The sequence below is a fragment of the Oncorhynchus masou genome, chromosome 28 (genome assembly GCF_036934945.1).
Source record: "Oncorhynchus masou masou isolate Uvic2021 chromosome 28, UVic_Omas_1.1, whole genome shotgun sequence".
Taxonomy (NCBI): domain Eukaryota; kingdom Metazoa; phylum Chordata; class Actinopteri; order Salmoniformes; family Salmonidae; genus Oncorhynchus; species Oncorhynchus masou.
The window spans coordinates 82,554,511-82,569,768 of record NC_088239.1 but is presented as its reverse complement, the minus strand read 5'-3'; the positions used below and the strand labels follow the sequence as shown (position 1 = coordinate 82,569,768).

The 15,258-nt window shown below is 41.9% G+C and overlaps 1 protein-coding gene across 1 annotated transcript in view; it reads left to right on the top strand.

Moving 5' to 3' along the window:
• Window positions 1-3,543: 3,543 nt before the first annotated feature.
• The window catches only part of LOC135518407 (phospholipid-transporting ATPase IC-like), a 53,316-nt gene continuing 41,601 nt past the window's right edge, over window positions 3,544-15,258 (top strand). The window contains exon 1 of the mRNA XM_064943580.1: window positions 3,544-3,825. The gene's annotated coding sequence lies outside the window, so the exon portion shown is untranslated. The remainder of the gene's footprint in view (window positions 3,826-15,258) is intronic.

Here is a 15,258-nt window from a genome sequence, read left to right as displayed (position 1 = left end):
AAAAAACATTCAGTGACATTTTATTTGGATCCCCCATTTGCTGCTGCCTGGGTTCCAGCGAAATGAAGGCAGTTTATGTACTGTGGAATAGAGTTCCATGTAGTCATGGCTCTATGTAGTACTGTGGAATAGAGTTCCATGTAGTCATGGCTCTATGTAGTGCTGTGGAATAGAGTTCCATGTTGTCATGGCTCTATGTAGTACTGTGGAATAGAGTTCCATGTTGTCATGGCTCTATGTAGTACTGTGGAATAGAGTTCCATGTAGTCATGGCTCTATGTAGTACTGTGGAATAGAGTTCCATGTAGTCATGGCTCTATGTAGTACTGTGGAATAGAGTTCCATGTAGTCATGGCTCTATGTAGTACTGTGGAATAGAGTTCCTTGTAGTCATGGCTCTATGTAGTACTGTGGAATAGAGTTCCATGTAGTCATGGCTCTATGTAGTACTGTGGAATAGAGTTCCATGTTGTCATGGCTCTATGTAGTACTGTGGAATAGAGTTCCATGTAGTCATGGCTCTATAGTACTGTGGAATAGAGTTTCATGTAGTCATGGCTCTATGTAGTACTGTGGAATAGAGTTCCATGTTGTCACGGCTCTATGTAGTACTGTGTGCCTCCCATAGTCTGTTCTGAACTTGGAGACTGTGAAGAGACCTCTTGTGGCATGTCTTGTCGGGTATTCATGGGTGTCTGAGCTGTTTTTATTTTTTTACATTTTATTTCACCTTTATTTAACCAGGTAGGTTGGTTGAGAACAAGTTCTCATTTACAACTGCGACCTGGCCAAGATAAAGCAAAGCAGTGTGACACAGACAACACAGAGTTACACATGGAATAAACAATTAACAAGCCAATAACACAATAAACAAGTCAATGACACAGTAGAAAAAAATAATGTCGATATACAGTGTGTGCAAAAGGCATGAGGAGGTAGGCAATAAATAGGCCATAGGAGCGAATAATTACAATTTAGCAGATTAACACTGGAGTGATAGATGAGCAGATGATGATGTGCAGTAGATATACTGGTGATGATGATGTGAAGTAGAGATACTGGTGTGCAAGAGCAGAAAAATACATAAAAACAGTATGTGGATGAGGAAGGTAGATTGGGTGGGCTATTTACAGATGGACTATGTACAGTTGCAGCTGTTGTGCGTCAGTAGTTCAAACAGACAGTGAATTCACCTCTCATATATACAAGTAGTGTGATAAAGTCAATCTCTCCTCCACTTTGAGCCAGGAGAGATTAACATGCATATTATTAATATTAGCTTTCTGTTGTGATTCCATTTTTTTTAAAGACTTCTTCCCCACTTGCGCTTGTAGTTTATGACTATTGCAATTCATGCTGTTCTTTCCACTTTTCTCACCGCCTCCAGATCGGAGACACGCTTTACCCTTGGCACCTAATTCTCCTTCACCAAACAGGACACTGCAGGAATTTGGGCACATGTTCACCTCTTCCCCTTTCCACATTTTTAGTTTACCTTTATTTAACTAGGCAAGTCAGTTAAGAACACGTTCTTATTTTCAATAAGTGGATTCAGGGGCAGAACGACAGATGTGTACCTTGTCAGCTTGCAACCTTTCAGTTACTAGTCCAACGCTCTAAAGGGACTTGTGCTCAAAATCTCTAACAGGGTTTTCATGAATTCTAACTTGGATTTTTAAATTATTTTTAATTACGCAAGTCACTTAAGAATGTCTTATTAACAATGGCGGCCTACATGAGAAGGGATAGACTAAATCAAATAACAGTAGCATGGATTAAGTGAAATTATTCCATCTCCATCCAGGTCAGTCGACCTATCATCAGTAATATCCTCTGACTTGATTTCTTGCGCCACTCCAGAAATAGGCGCCCTGCTACGAAAATCCAGACCGGACACATTCCACTCCGATATCTTTTTGTCTTAAATCAAGCTTATTCTGCTTTTTATTTTACTCGTCAACAAACTTAAAAACAAATTATTATGTACATTAACGGCCTACCCCGGCCAAACCCTAACGACGCTGGGCCAATTGCGCGCCGCACTATGGGACTCCCACTCATGGCCGGTTGTGATACAGCCATGAATTGAACTAGGGTCTGTAGTGAAGCCTCTAGCACTGAAATGCAGTGCCTACGACCGCTGCGCCACTCGAGAGCCCGCAGACACACAACACAATATAAATAAGACCACTTCTTGTGACTCATCGACTCCACACTTTCCTCCAAAACATTCCAGATTTTCCTCGAGACGTCAAACGGATTCCCCAAGTAACATTGATCCGAAACCCTCACTCGGTCTTAAAACGAGTCGAGTGGTTTCCTTTTTCCGCCATGGTAGCTCACTCATTCTTACTTCAAATAAAACCTCAGTTTCCGCCATCTTCTCTGCACCGATACCCAACTCATCAGGCGCGGCCAACCCCACCATTGGTCAAAAATATCAAACGTCATTGGAGTGACGGGTATTTTGGCCAATGAGATCTGCGTATCTGCATAACAAAAGAATGTAACACAAGGAACTATTTTACATTGAGGGGATTCTATTAATCTGGCACGGGCGCCCGTTAAAAGCGTATTTACAACGGGCTAAAATGTATTGCATTCGATTTGGAACCGGGCTGCCTCCCCGGCATGAGCCAAGTGCCCCGTTCAAACTCACAGCGAAGTTGGCTCAAAACAAAATTGACATAATTAAGCACGTGGAGTAATGAGTAGAAATTCGTGTTTTCACGTGGAAAAGTGATTTGCCTTCCCAATGAAAACCAATTTGAAAATTCAAACGTATATTTTTTGGAAAATATATTTTTGGTTTTGGACGAGGCACAGTGGTGCCTTGTTCACAACATGACCGCGCGGCGCAGATTCATCTTTGATTTGGGAAAGGGCACCCTCGCCCATTTTTGACCGTTCACCTCTCCGGCCATAGACCAGTGCCCCACGGCCCAGCATAATCGAAGCCGCCCATTATGTCAGATATCCGCCAGGCAAAAATTAGGAAGTGCCACTTGCTCTAAAATCCTAATTTAATCAGTATAAATATCCCTTGCAGTACAATTGAACTGTAGGAAGTGGGAGTAAAAGTAGGTCTGGCAGACCAGGGTTTCCTAAACTCGGTTCTGGAGCTGGTTATTTAAATCAGCAGTGTCGTGCTCGGGCAAGAACCAAGCCAACAAACGGTTGGAATGATGGTTGAATGTTGGCCAAAATAAAATAAATTGAGGATAATTTGATGATTGTCGGTATTCTTAAAAACATACCGATACATTTGCCTAATAGCAAATTAGCTGTAAGAGCATGACATTTACATTTATATATATATATATATTTTAAATAATAGGACAACTTTACAACTAAACTGTTTATACAGTAATGTAGAAAATGTAATTCTGAGTTGTCTTTAAGTAAGCTTTTATTAATGAATATAAAGAAGTTCATGCCACTGGTTTATTGCGTTTTATTATGAATTGGATTACACCTTTACCTTTTTAGTCACGTGCGTATCAATCAACAGGCTGGTTAGTGGGGTAGGATATATTTAATATCACCCAGACGTGTTGCGATATGACATAAACACATTGTATGGTCGTTTGTTTTAATGAAACCGCGGGCGTTTTTGGAGTTTTATTCAAAACACATTCTTGTCAAACCAGTCTGTCAAGTTTCAGGTGAGGTAGGTAGCCATTACGCAGGTAAAAGGAGTGAACAGAAACTAACGTTAGCCTACACGGTTGTTTGTGGCGAAGACAGAGCAAACATGGTACAGTAACCAGAAACTGGAAGACCATACTGGGGAGAAATTATATACATACAAGGAATAGCCTATTGGTGAGTAGTTTTTTAAAATGTTTATATCTGCCGCCAAAAGTATTATTTTTTAAAGGATTTTAGACACAGTCGATCGTAGTAACGTTAACATGTTATCCTTTCCTCTCCTCTGTCATAATCTCAATCTATAATTGAATCAAGTCATATGTCGATTTCGTGCAAAGATCCGACATTCTAATCTAACTCTTCTAACGATTTGATTCAATCTGTGACGTTTTATTTAATCGTTAAAGCGTCATTGAAACTTCAAAGCAATGTTCGGGGAAAATGCGTTCATGTTAAACACTGCATGTCTCGTCTCAATCGGGAATTAGCCTACCTTTACATTTCAAGCGCACTATAACGCTGAATTTAGACAATATGGTTTGAATTCAGCCCTAATTACATCTATCTGAGATCTATATATAATTGGACATGCAGACCAGTATGAGAATTCCAGATCAGTATGATAATTCCAGACGTGTAGATGTTTTTCTGTGTAGTTGTATAGAACTTTTACTTGTTTTCCATCTTTCTGTATTTTACACTTTGATAACAAATCATTATAATTCCCTCAATGGGCTATTGAAACTTAGTAGTAGCAGTCTTGATTTACTCTCCCTGGAGATTTATGTTGCGTCTCCAACACAATCTTGTATTGCTTCAGGGAGGGGAAGGCTCTCACTCTCTTCGTCTGAGATGGCACACACACATTCCACAGGAGGACTGAGTGTGCTTGATCAATATGCTTGAGTTTAGGCAGTCTTAAACCTTGTTCACACTGCACGCCTTCAAGATGCACTATGCAAAAATCCGTACGGCATTTCCTGGTTGCTAAAATTGTAATAGTATGCCTAATTTCAGTTTGTGAGAAACGAGCAAATAGAATGTAGAGCATCATTGTACCAATTAAACTGCTGTGAAATATATTTTGTTTTGTTTTTAAGCTTTTTGAAGCTTGTGTACAAAACCGGTAAGTTAGACTCAAAAAACGTAAGAATGGGAGGCATAGAAATGGAGCACATAGAACATATCTATCAATTCCTTAACTTGCTTTAAATGAGAATGACAGGTCTATAACTCACGTTTCTATGTGAATTTGGTCGGGAATCCCACCACAAAGTGACATATTGCAGCTTTAATGCTCAAATGTTTCTCAAATCAGTTTTTTTGGACACTGCCTGTTCAAACAGTAAGGGACAGTCAGATTTGTGCGTGTGTCCAGACATCAGTAATTTGCCCGACATGGCTACCTTAGTTGTCATAGTAACGACGGTTAGTGTATTTTGTATTGTTATTAGTGATCACCATTAGCTGCTGCCAAGGCAGGATCTACAATAGGCCCAGGATCTACTCTTTCTGGGGTCCAAACACAAACAAACAGATAAATGGTACATACTATAACATTGACACACCACTGTGGTATAGGCCGATTGGTGGTTCTTGTGCTTTCTATCACTTAGAATTAAAGGTGACAACAATGCTGTCATGACGGACGCTTCCCAGTTGATTTGAATGTTCTGAATCGTACTATAAACTGGGTGGGTCGAACCCTGAATGCTGATTGGCTGAAAGTGTCTGACTGACAGGTATGATAAATCATGTATTTTTACTGCTCTAATTACGTTGGTGACCAGTTTATAACAGCAGTAAGGCACCTCTGAGGTTTGTGGTACATGGCCAATATACCACGGCGAAGGGCTGTGTCCAGGGACTCCGTACTGTGTCGTGCCTAAGAACAGCCCTTAGTCATGGTATATTGGCCATATTACCACACCCCCTCGTGCATTATTGCTTAAGTGTAATGACACTTTTAAAGCCTCAAAGGATAAGATGATCCAACTTTCAAAACAAGTCCATTTGGGTTAGTCACGTCAGTCAACTAGGCTAGGCGGTTTAGCTAGTACATTCACTCATTTATTTGTAAACAATTAACAACTCATTAGCTACCACATGCTATTGTCAAACTGTCAAAATAGCAGCTAGCAAGTAAAACTTGGCCAAATATCAACATATTTGGGAAAATAAATCAGATTTGAGACACCTGCTGCATAGCCAGACTGCAGGAAAAAGAACAGATTTGAATCTGAAATGAAAAAAAAAAAAAAATGAATTTGAGTCACTTCAATTTGCCAATGTGAACAAAGCTGGAGAGAGTGACACACTGATCACTGTGGAGCTCAGTGATCCCCAGTTCCATTCAGCCGTGGGCTGATTGATTTGTATTTTTGTCCTTGATCGGCTGGTCGAGGGACTTTACGTAGTTATAAATCATTTGATAGGATGGTCAGGGGCTTTACATGGTTATAAATCATTTGATAGGATGGTCAGGGACTTTACATAGTTATAAATCATTTTGTTATGATGGTCGGGGGGCTTTACATAGTTATAAATCATTTGTTAGGATGGTCAGGGGCTTTACATAGTTATAAATTATTTGTATGCAAATTGACCAAGAATCCCAAATCATTTGATATAGGTTTTGACGTTATAAATCATTTGAAAGGATTACATTGGGATACATAGTTACAAATGCCTCTTTAATTATGATGAACAGGGGGGGGGGGTATGAAAATACAATAATTTGGGCTGTTTATTGGGGAACCCTAATCCCAAACCGATATAGTTTTTGACGGAATCATTTGAAACCTTTATTACATTGGGATACGATGACAAATGCCTCTCTAATTATGCGAAATATTTGTGACTTGCGGTCCAATAATTTGGGCTGTTTATTGGGGAACCCTGATGTAGCTCAACTGACCTTCTGTCTGCAATGTGTCACTCTCCACCTTGTTCCCCTGTGACTTACGGTCCAGTTTCAGGCATCACCACCCCGTGGGTCTACCACCCCCGTAGGTCTACCACCCCGTAGGTCTACCACCCCCGTAGGTCGACCACCCCGTGGGTCTACCACCCCCGTGGGTCTACCACCCCGTGGGTCTACCACCCCGTAGGTCTACCACCCCGTGGGTCTACCACCCCGTAGGTCTACCACCCCGTGGGTCGACCACCCCGTGGGTCTATGTTCAACACGGATTAGTGTTCCTCTAATAAGCAGGGATGACGTTACATGTGATGGATTGACCCGTTGGAACACTGACAGTATAATTTTCTGCCTGAGAGTCGATGCACTTCCTGAATGTGTTCCACATGGGTTGGTTGACTTTGTTAATGCCGCCCCGGCGTTGGTTTTCCCAAACAGGATGTAGCGTTTCCACGGTTGACAGGAATAGGAGCAGACCTGTTTTAAAACACACTCACGGGTCGAAACCCTGATGAAGACGAGGTGACAGAGAGATGCGTATTTAGGTGTAACTCTGTGTTAACGGCAACCGTATAACCGTGTCCCTCTTGTCTCACTGTGTCCCTCTTGTCTCACTGTGTCCCTCTTGTCTCACCGTGTCCCTCTTGTCTCACCGTGTCCCTCTTCTTTCACCGTGTCCCTCTTCTTTCACCGTGTCCCTCTTGTCTCACCGTGTCCCTCTTCTCTCACCGTGTCCCTCTTGTCTCACCGTGTCCCTCTTGTCTCACCGTGTCCCTCTTCTTTCACCGTGTCCCTCTTGTTCACCGTGTCCCTCACCTTCTTTTCACCGTGTCCCTCTTGTCTCACCGTGTCCCTCTTGTCTCACCGTGTCCCTCTTCTTTCACCGTGTCCCTCTTCTTTCACCGTGTCCCTCTTCTTTCACCGTGTCCCTCTTCTTTCACCGTGTCCCTCTTCTTTCACCGTGTCCCTCTTGTCTCACCGTGTCCCTTGAGTCTTCTGATCTCAGTATACTGACCTCTTCCTCTGCCTATATCCTTACTGTAATTGATTTTTATAGAGCTCTGGTCAAATGTAGTGCACTATATAGGGAATAGTGTGCCATTTGGGATATGAGGTATTCTAAACTATGTAAATTGAGTGTCCTCAACCACCTCTCAGTCCTCAGGCAGTGACGTGTAGGAGCTGCTCCTTATGGAAATAAATGTTCCTTGCAAAGGGTGACTTTTGAATCTCTGACTTGAAAGGCAAATGTTGTGAGTTCGTCTCTTTCCTTATTCACTCTGTTTTCCTTATTGTCGCCTTTGATATCCTGGTGTGTACTGCCTTTGATATCCTGGTGTGTACTGCCTTTGATATCCTGGTGTGTACTGCCTTTGATATCCTGGTGTGTACTGCCTTTGATATCCTGGTGTGTACTGCCTTTGATATCCTGGTGTGTACTGCCTTTGATATCCTGGTGTGTGTACTGCCTTTGATATCCTGGTGTGCCTTTGTACTGCCTTTGATATCCTGTACTGCCTTTGTGTGTACTGCCTTTGATATCCTGGTGTGTACTGCCTTTGATATCCTGGTGTGTGTACTGCCTTTGATATCCTGGTGTGTGTACTGCCTTTGATATCCTGGTGTGTGTACTGCCTTTGATATCCTGGTGTGTGTACTGCCTTTGATATCCTGGTGTGTGTACTGCCTTTGATATCCTGGTGTGTACTGCCTTTGATATCCTGGTGTGTACTGCCTTTGATATCCTGGTGTGTGTACTGCTTTGATATCCTGGATATCCTGTGTGTACTGCCTTTGATATCCTGGTGTGTGTACTGCCTTTGATATCCTGGTGTGTACTGCCTTTGATATCCTGGTGTGTACTGCCTTTGATATCCTGGGTGTGTACTGCCTTTGATATCCTGGTGTGTACTGCCTTTGATATCCTGGTGTGTACTGCCTTTGATATCCTGGTGTGTACTGCCTTTGATATCCTGGTGTGTACTGCAGCCGTCAGACTGATACCGGGTTACTTTATATTGTCGTCGTGTTTTATTGTGATCCCCAATTAGCCACTGTCAGGTGGATGTCAGGTAGTGTTTTTGTTGTCGTAGTTATATGATCATATGCTAGATGGATCTAGTATGACTTTGCATCAAACTGTAAACATGGCTCATCTATAATTGACATCCTCTTGTTTTGGAATTTCCATTAGAATATCCAAGGTGGCACACGTGCTCGTTCAAGTCACCCCCCCCCCCCCCCCTTGTCTGAGCCAGACAGTCATTAACTGTTACAGCAGTTAATGATATTAACCTGTAGGGGAGCCTGCTGTGAGTCTCCCAGCAGTGGATGAGCTGATTTGGGGTCAGTTGGGAGGTAGAGAGCGGTGTGTTTCTTATTATGATCAGCCTAGTTAACAGCTGATTTGGGGTCAGTTGGGAGGTGGAGAGCGGTGTGTTTCTTATTATGATCAGCCTAGTTAACAGCTGATTTGGGGTCAGTTGGGAGGTAGAGAGCAGTGTGTTTCTTATTATGATCAGCCTAGTTAACAGCTGATTTGGGGTCAGTTGGGAGGTAGAGAGCGGTGTGTTTCTTATTATGATCAGCCTAGTTAACAGCTGATTTTGTGATCTCCCCCGACCTCGCCACACCCCTCACCAAACCCCTCTTCACCTCAGGGGAGCACATTGTCCTTCTAACGGACAATCAGACTGTAATAAATATTGAGATGGGATGGAAAGCTTGAGTGAATTCCTTGTCTCAGGTTACAAGCCAGGCAGTGAGGCAGGCAGGTGTGTGTTTGGTTCCTTTTGAAAGGTGTTCTGGATGCCCGTTGTCCCTCTTTCCCCTCTTCCGTGTTGTTGCTATCAATGGGTTGGTTGTTTAGCAACAAAACCCACTCATGCCCGACTATAGGCCAAAACAGACCGTGGTTGGCTTAGATTGTTGACAACATGGTCTCCAATGTTTATTGTAAACATCAATACATTTTCATGATTGAGCTCTTGTCTCTACAATACAGTGCCTTTTGTAATGTATTCAGACCCCTGGACTTTTTCCACATTTAGTGACGTTACAACCTTATTCTGAAAAGGACGAAATAAAAAAATTTCCTCCGCAATCTAAACACAATACCCCATAATGACGAAGCAAAATCAGTTTTTGGAAATGTTTGCAAATTTATATTTAAAAAAAAACTTATAAAACATTATTGACATAAGTATTCAGATCCGTTGCTATGAGACTCTAAATTGAGCTCAGGTGCATCCTGTTTCCATTGATCATCCTTGAGATGTTTCTACAACTTGACTGGAGTCCATTGGTGGTAAATTATATTGATTGGACATGATTGGTGGTGCCAGAATAACAGTCTATCCCTCAACTTGGGGCGACAGGGTAGCCTAGTGGTTAGAGTGTTGGACTAGTAATCAGAAGGTTGTGAGTTCAAACCACCGAGCTGACAAGGAACAAATCTGTCGTTCTGCCCCTGAACAGGCAGTTAACCCACTGTTCCCAGGCCGTCATTGAAAATAAGAATTTGTTCTTAACTGACTTGCCTGGTTAAATAAAGGTAAAATAAAATAAAACTTAACCAAGACTAAGGAGATGATTGTGGACAACAGGAAAAGGAGGACCGAGCACGTCCCCATCTCATCGACGGGGCTGTAGTGGAGCAGGTTGAGACAGTCGTGAAGAGGGCACGACAAAAGCCTATTCCCGCTCAAGAAACTAAAAAGATTTGTCATGGGTCCTGAGATCCTCAAAAGCTTCTACAGCTGCAACATCGAGAGCATCCTGACCAGGACAAGCTAGTTAAACTAGTAATATCATCAACCATGTGAAGTTAACTAGTGATTATCTTAAGATAAGTTGCTATCTAGAATTAAACTTATCTTGGCTCCTTGCTGCACTCGTGTAACAGGTGGTCAGCCTGCCACGCAGTCTCCTCGTGGAGTAACAGGTGGTCAGCCTGCCACGCAGTCTCCTCGTGGAGTAACAGGTGGTCAGCCTGCCACGCAGTCTCCTCGTGGAGTAACAGGTGGTCAGCCTGCCATCCCCGTGGGATGCGATGTAACCAGGATGCGATTTGTTATGAAAACCAGCGCCATTCCAAAAATGGCAATTACTAATTAATCGGATTTGTTATGAAAACTTGCGGCCATTCCGATTAATCCCCCTAATTAATCGGCCATTCCGATTAATCGGTCGACCTCCAGTCCAGAATCACAAGTCACAGACTTATTCCCCAGTGAAGCGTGCACATTGTTTTGTCAGCTCACCTACGAAAGGAACCGGTTGCAGAAATCACTGAAGCTGGAGACACTTATCTCCCTCACTAACATTAAGCACCAGCTGTCAGAGCAGCTCACAGATCACTGCACCTGTACATCTATTACTCCAGTGTTTTAATTGCTAAATTGTAATTATTTCGCTACTATGGCCTATTTATTGCCTTTACCTCCCTAATCTTACTACATTTGCACACACTGTATATAGACTTTTTCTATTGTGTTATTGACTGTACATTTGTTTATTCCATGTGTAACTCTGTGTTGTTGTTTGTGTCGCACTGCTTTGCTTTATCTTGGCCAGGTCGCTGTTGTAAATGATAACATGTTCTCTACTGGCCTACCTGGTTAAAAGTAAAGGTGAAATAAAAAATTAAAACCTGTTGGTTATTACTGCACTGTCGGAACTAGAAGCACAAGCATTTCGCTACACTCGCATTAACATCTGCGAACCATTTGTATGTGACCTTTTTAAAATGTGATTTTAACCCATCTATGGCAGTGCCTCAGGCCAGACACTAAAACCTGTTGGTCAACTTTTGAGACTGCCAGACCCTGCAACACCTAAAGACAACCTCCAGTGATTTTTCTGTTTGAAAGGTGGTATCCCAAGTATAAATACAGTAAAGTACACCCACCAAAGGCTAAAGAAAATTTGTTTTGAGCAAAATAGTGTCAATTTTAGACACAACTACAAACTTTCAGGAGTAGGAAATTGGTCTGATGGGAATTTGTGATGGTGTCGGCCAACCCCCTTGCTTGTGGAACAACAGAGGACAGAAGAGGAAAGCCCCGCCCACTTGTACAATGTCATGACATGTGTCATACCTTGACCTTCTATTGAGATGTTCCTTTTGTTTAGTAAATTGGATGTTAAAAAAAAAATGTTTTATTTTTATTTTTTTTAACTAGGCAAGTCAGTTAAGAACAAATTCTTATTTTCAATGACGGCCTAGGAACAGTGGGTAAACTGCCTGCTCAGGGGCAGAAGGACAGGTTTGTACCTTGTCAGCTCGGGGCGTTTGAACTTGCAACCTTCTGGTTACTAGTCCAACGCTCTAACCACTAGGCTACCCTGCCGCCTTTACACTCTAACCACTAGGTTACCTACCGCCCCTACGCTCTAACCACTAGGTTACCTACCGCCCCTACGCTCTAACCACTAGGCTACCCTGCCGCCTTTACACTCTAACCACTAGGTTACCTACCGCCCCTACGCTCTAACCACTAGGTTACCCTGCCGCCTTTACACTCTAACCACTAGGTTACCTACTGCCCCTACACTCTAACCACTAGGTTACCTACCGCCCCTACGCTCTAACCACTAGGCTACCCTGCCGCCTTTACACTCTAACCACTAGGTTACCTACCGCCCCTACGCTCTAACCACTAGGCTACCCTGCCGCCTTTACACTCTAACCACTAGGCCACCTGCCGCCCCTACGCTCTAACCACTAGGTTACCTACCGCCCCTACGCTCTAACCACTAGGTTCACCTACCGCCCCTACGCTCTAACCACTAGGTTACCTACCGCCCCTACGCTCTAACCACTAGGCTACCCTGCCGCCCTACGCTCTAACCACTAGGTTACCTACCGCCTCTACGCTCTAACCACTAGGCTACCCTGCCGCCTTTACACTCTAACCACTAGGTTACCTACCTAACCACTAGGCTACCCGCTCTAACCTAACCACTAGGCTACCTGCCGCCTTTACACTCTAACCACTAGGTTACCCTACCACCTTTACACTCTAACCACTAGGTTACCTACCGCCCCTACGCTCTAACCACTAGGCTACCCTGCCGCCTTTACACTCTAACCACTAGGTTACCTACCGCCCCTACACTCTAACCACTAGGCTACCCTGCCGTTTGAAGGAGGTGCTAAAGGAGACTGGAGTGCCATTTTCAGTGTAACACCCCATGTGTGGATCAGAGGAGGAGGACGACAGTGACTGTAACTCTGTTGGGCGTCCAGGAATGGATGACATCATCATGTCATGTTGATTCGGTGACGGTTTCCCGCATACAGATAAAGTCCTGGACTAAAAAAAAAAAAATAGCGATTTCAGCAGAAGATCTTCATTTTGAATCCAACACTATGGTTTAATCTGTGTCCAGGAAACCACCCCATAGTTAAAGAAAACACAAAATAAAAGTCCATTCATTAATCAGTGAATTTCAGGGAATTTGTGTCAGTGAGTCTAGAAGAAGAATGGCCTTCCCTCGATCTTGATTGTTCCCATTTGAGCGGAGAAAGGATGGGGCCCTCGAGCTGATTACTCGTATTTAAAATTAAAACAAATCTATATTATGCCCATTACATGAGGCCTTTTGATTTGAGGCCTGAGGAAATTGCCTCTTTTGACTAATGGTAAGTCCTGCACTGCATATATTTGCTTGTCCTAAGGTATGCATATAGACTTTTTAAAGTCTGAGGCAAACAAACTGGATCACAACGCTCATGATGTTATCGCACTACTGTACACACAGTTAATTCACCAAGTTAAACACTTGGATGTCACCTTACATTTGTCCTGCGTTATAATGTGATGGACACACCCCTAAAACAGTTGTTCACCTACACTACATCATCCACGTTACAAGGCCTAGCATACGTTGCTCAATTAAAATAAGAATTTGTTCTTAACTGATTTAACTAGTTAAATAAAGGTAAAAAAAAATGGCTCCTCTCCACAAAGCATTCTGGGTTGTTTTTCTATTCAGGAACGTGTTCTCTCTCAAACCACAGGATGGTCATAGTCTTTATCTGGTGAGAGGAATTGTCCTCGTAGTCCAAATGGACCAGTTGGTGATGATTCTGATCATCATGTTAGTGAATTTTGAACAGATCTGTGTAGTGCATGTTTTTCTAATGGGTTTGTGGGAAAAAATGTGGATTTATTTATTTATTTTACAATTCGAGAGCTGCAAATAATTGTCTCATACGTTTTTAAAAATGAGTCTTTGATCTGATCTGGTACACAGCCCTAGTGTGGGGTTAGCCTGTTTAACTGCTTTTGATCATTTCTAAAGGGCCCAAAAAGCTCATCAATCATTAACTCCTTGTCGAGAGGCTAAAAGATCTTGGTTAAAGAAAACAACAAAATAAAAGCTACAGACCGTTTGACCATTTAAGGACTAACAGAATACTAGTTATAATCTAACAGGACATTAAGAACTAACAGAAGACTAGTTATAATCTAACAGAACATTAAGAACTGACTAACAGAAGACTAGTTACTATATTTAAAATTACATTACAAATCTATATTATGCCCATTACAGAGGCCTTATGATTTGAGCCTGAGAAATGAATGCCTCTTTTGACTACATTAAGAACTGACTAACAGAAGACTAGTTATAATATAACAGGACATTAAGAACTGACAGAATACTAGTTATAATCTAACAGAACATTAAGAACTGACTGACTAGTTATAATATAACAGAACATTAAGAACTGACTAACAGAAGACTAGTTATAATCTAACAGGACATTAAGAACTGACTAACAGAAGACTAGTTATAATCTAACAGAACATCCAAGAACTACAACAGCCTAGACTACGTTGCTCAATTAAAATAAGAATTTGACTAACAGAAGACTAGTTATAATCTAACAGGAAAAGAACTGACTGAATACTAGTTACAAAACATGACATTAAGGTTGTTTTTCTATTCAGAAGACTAGTTCTCTCTCAAACCACAGGATGGTCATTAAGAACTTTATCTAACAGAAGAATAGTTATAATCTAAATGGACATTAAGTTGACTGACAGAAGACTAGTTATAATCATAACAGTGACATTTTGAACAGAACTGTGTAACAGAAGACTAGTTTTTCTAACAGGGTTTTAAGAAAAAATGTGGATTTAGTTATAATCTAACAGAACATAAGAACTGACTAACAGAAGACTAGTTATAATCTAACAGTTTTTAAAAACTAACAGAGACTAGTTTAATCTAACAGAACATTACAGAACTAGTGTAACAGAAGACTAGTTATAATGCTAACAGAACATAAGAACTGACTAAAAAGAGCTCTAGTTTATAATCTAACAGGACATTAAGAACTGACTAAAAGAGACTAGTTATAATATAACAACAGAACACTAAAGAGTAGCTAACAGAAGAACTTTGACCATTTAAGAACTAACAGAAGACTAGTTATAATCTAACAGAACATAAGAACTGACTAACAGAAGACTAGTTATAATCTAGCAGGACATTAAGAGCGAACTATGGATCCTGGATGCTGATTGGGCGGGTAGTGGTCCAAGCTGTGCTGTGTTGGCCATCACAGATGCACCTGTAGCCCTTTTAGTGGAACGTAAACAATGAACTCATTTAGAACGCACAACACTGTTCTATATCTGGCGAGCTAGCTGCGCCAGAGAACTCAACATGTCAAG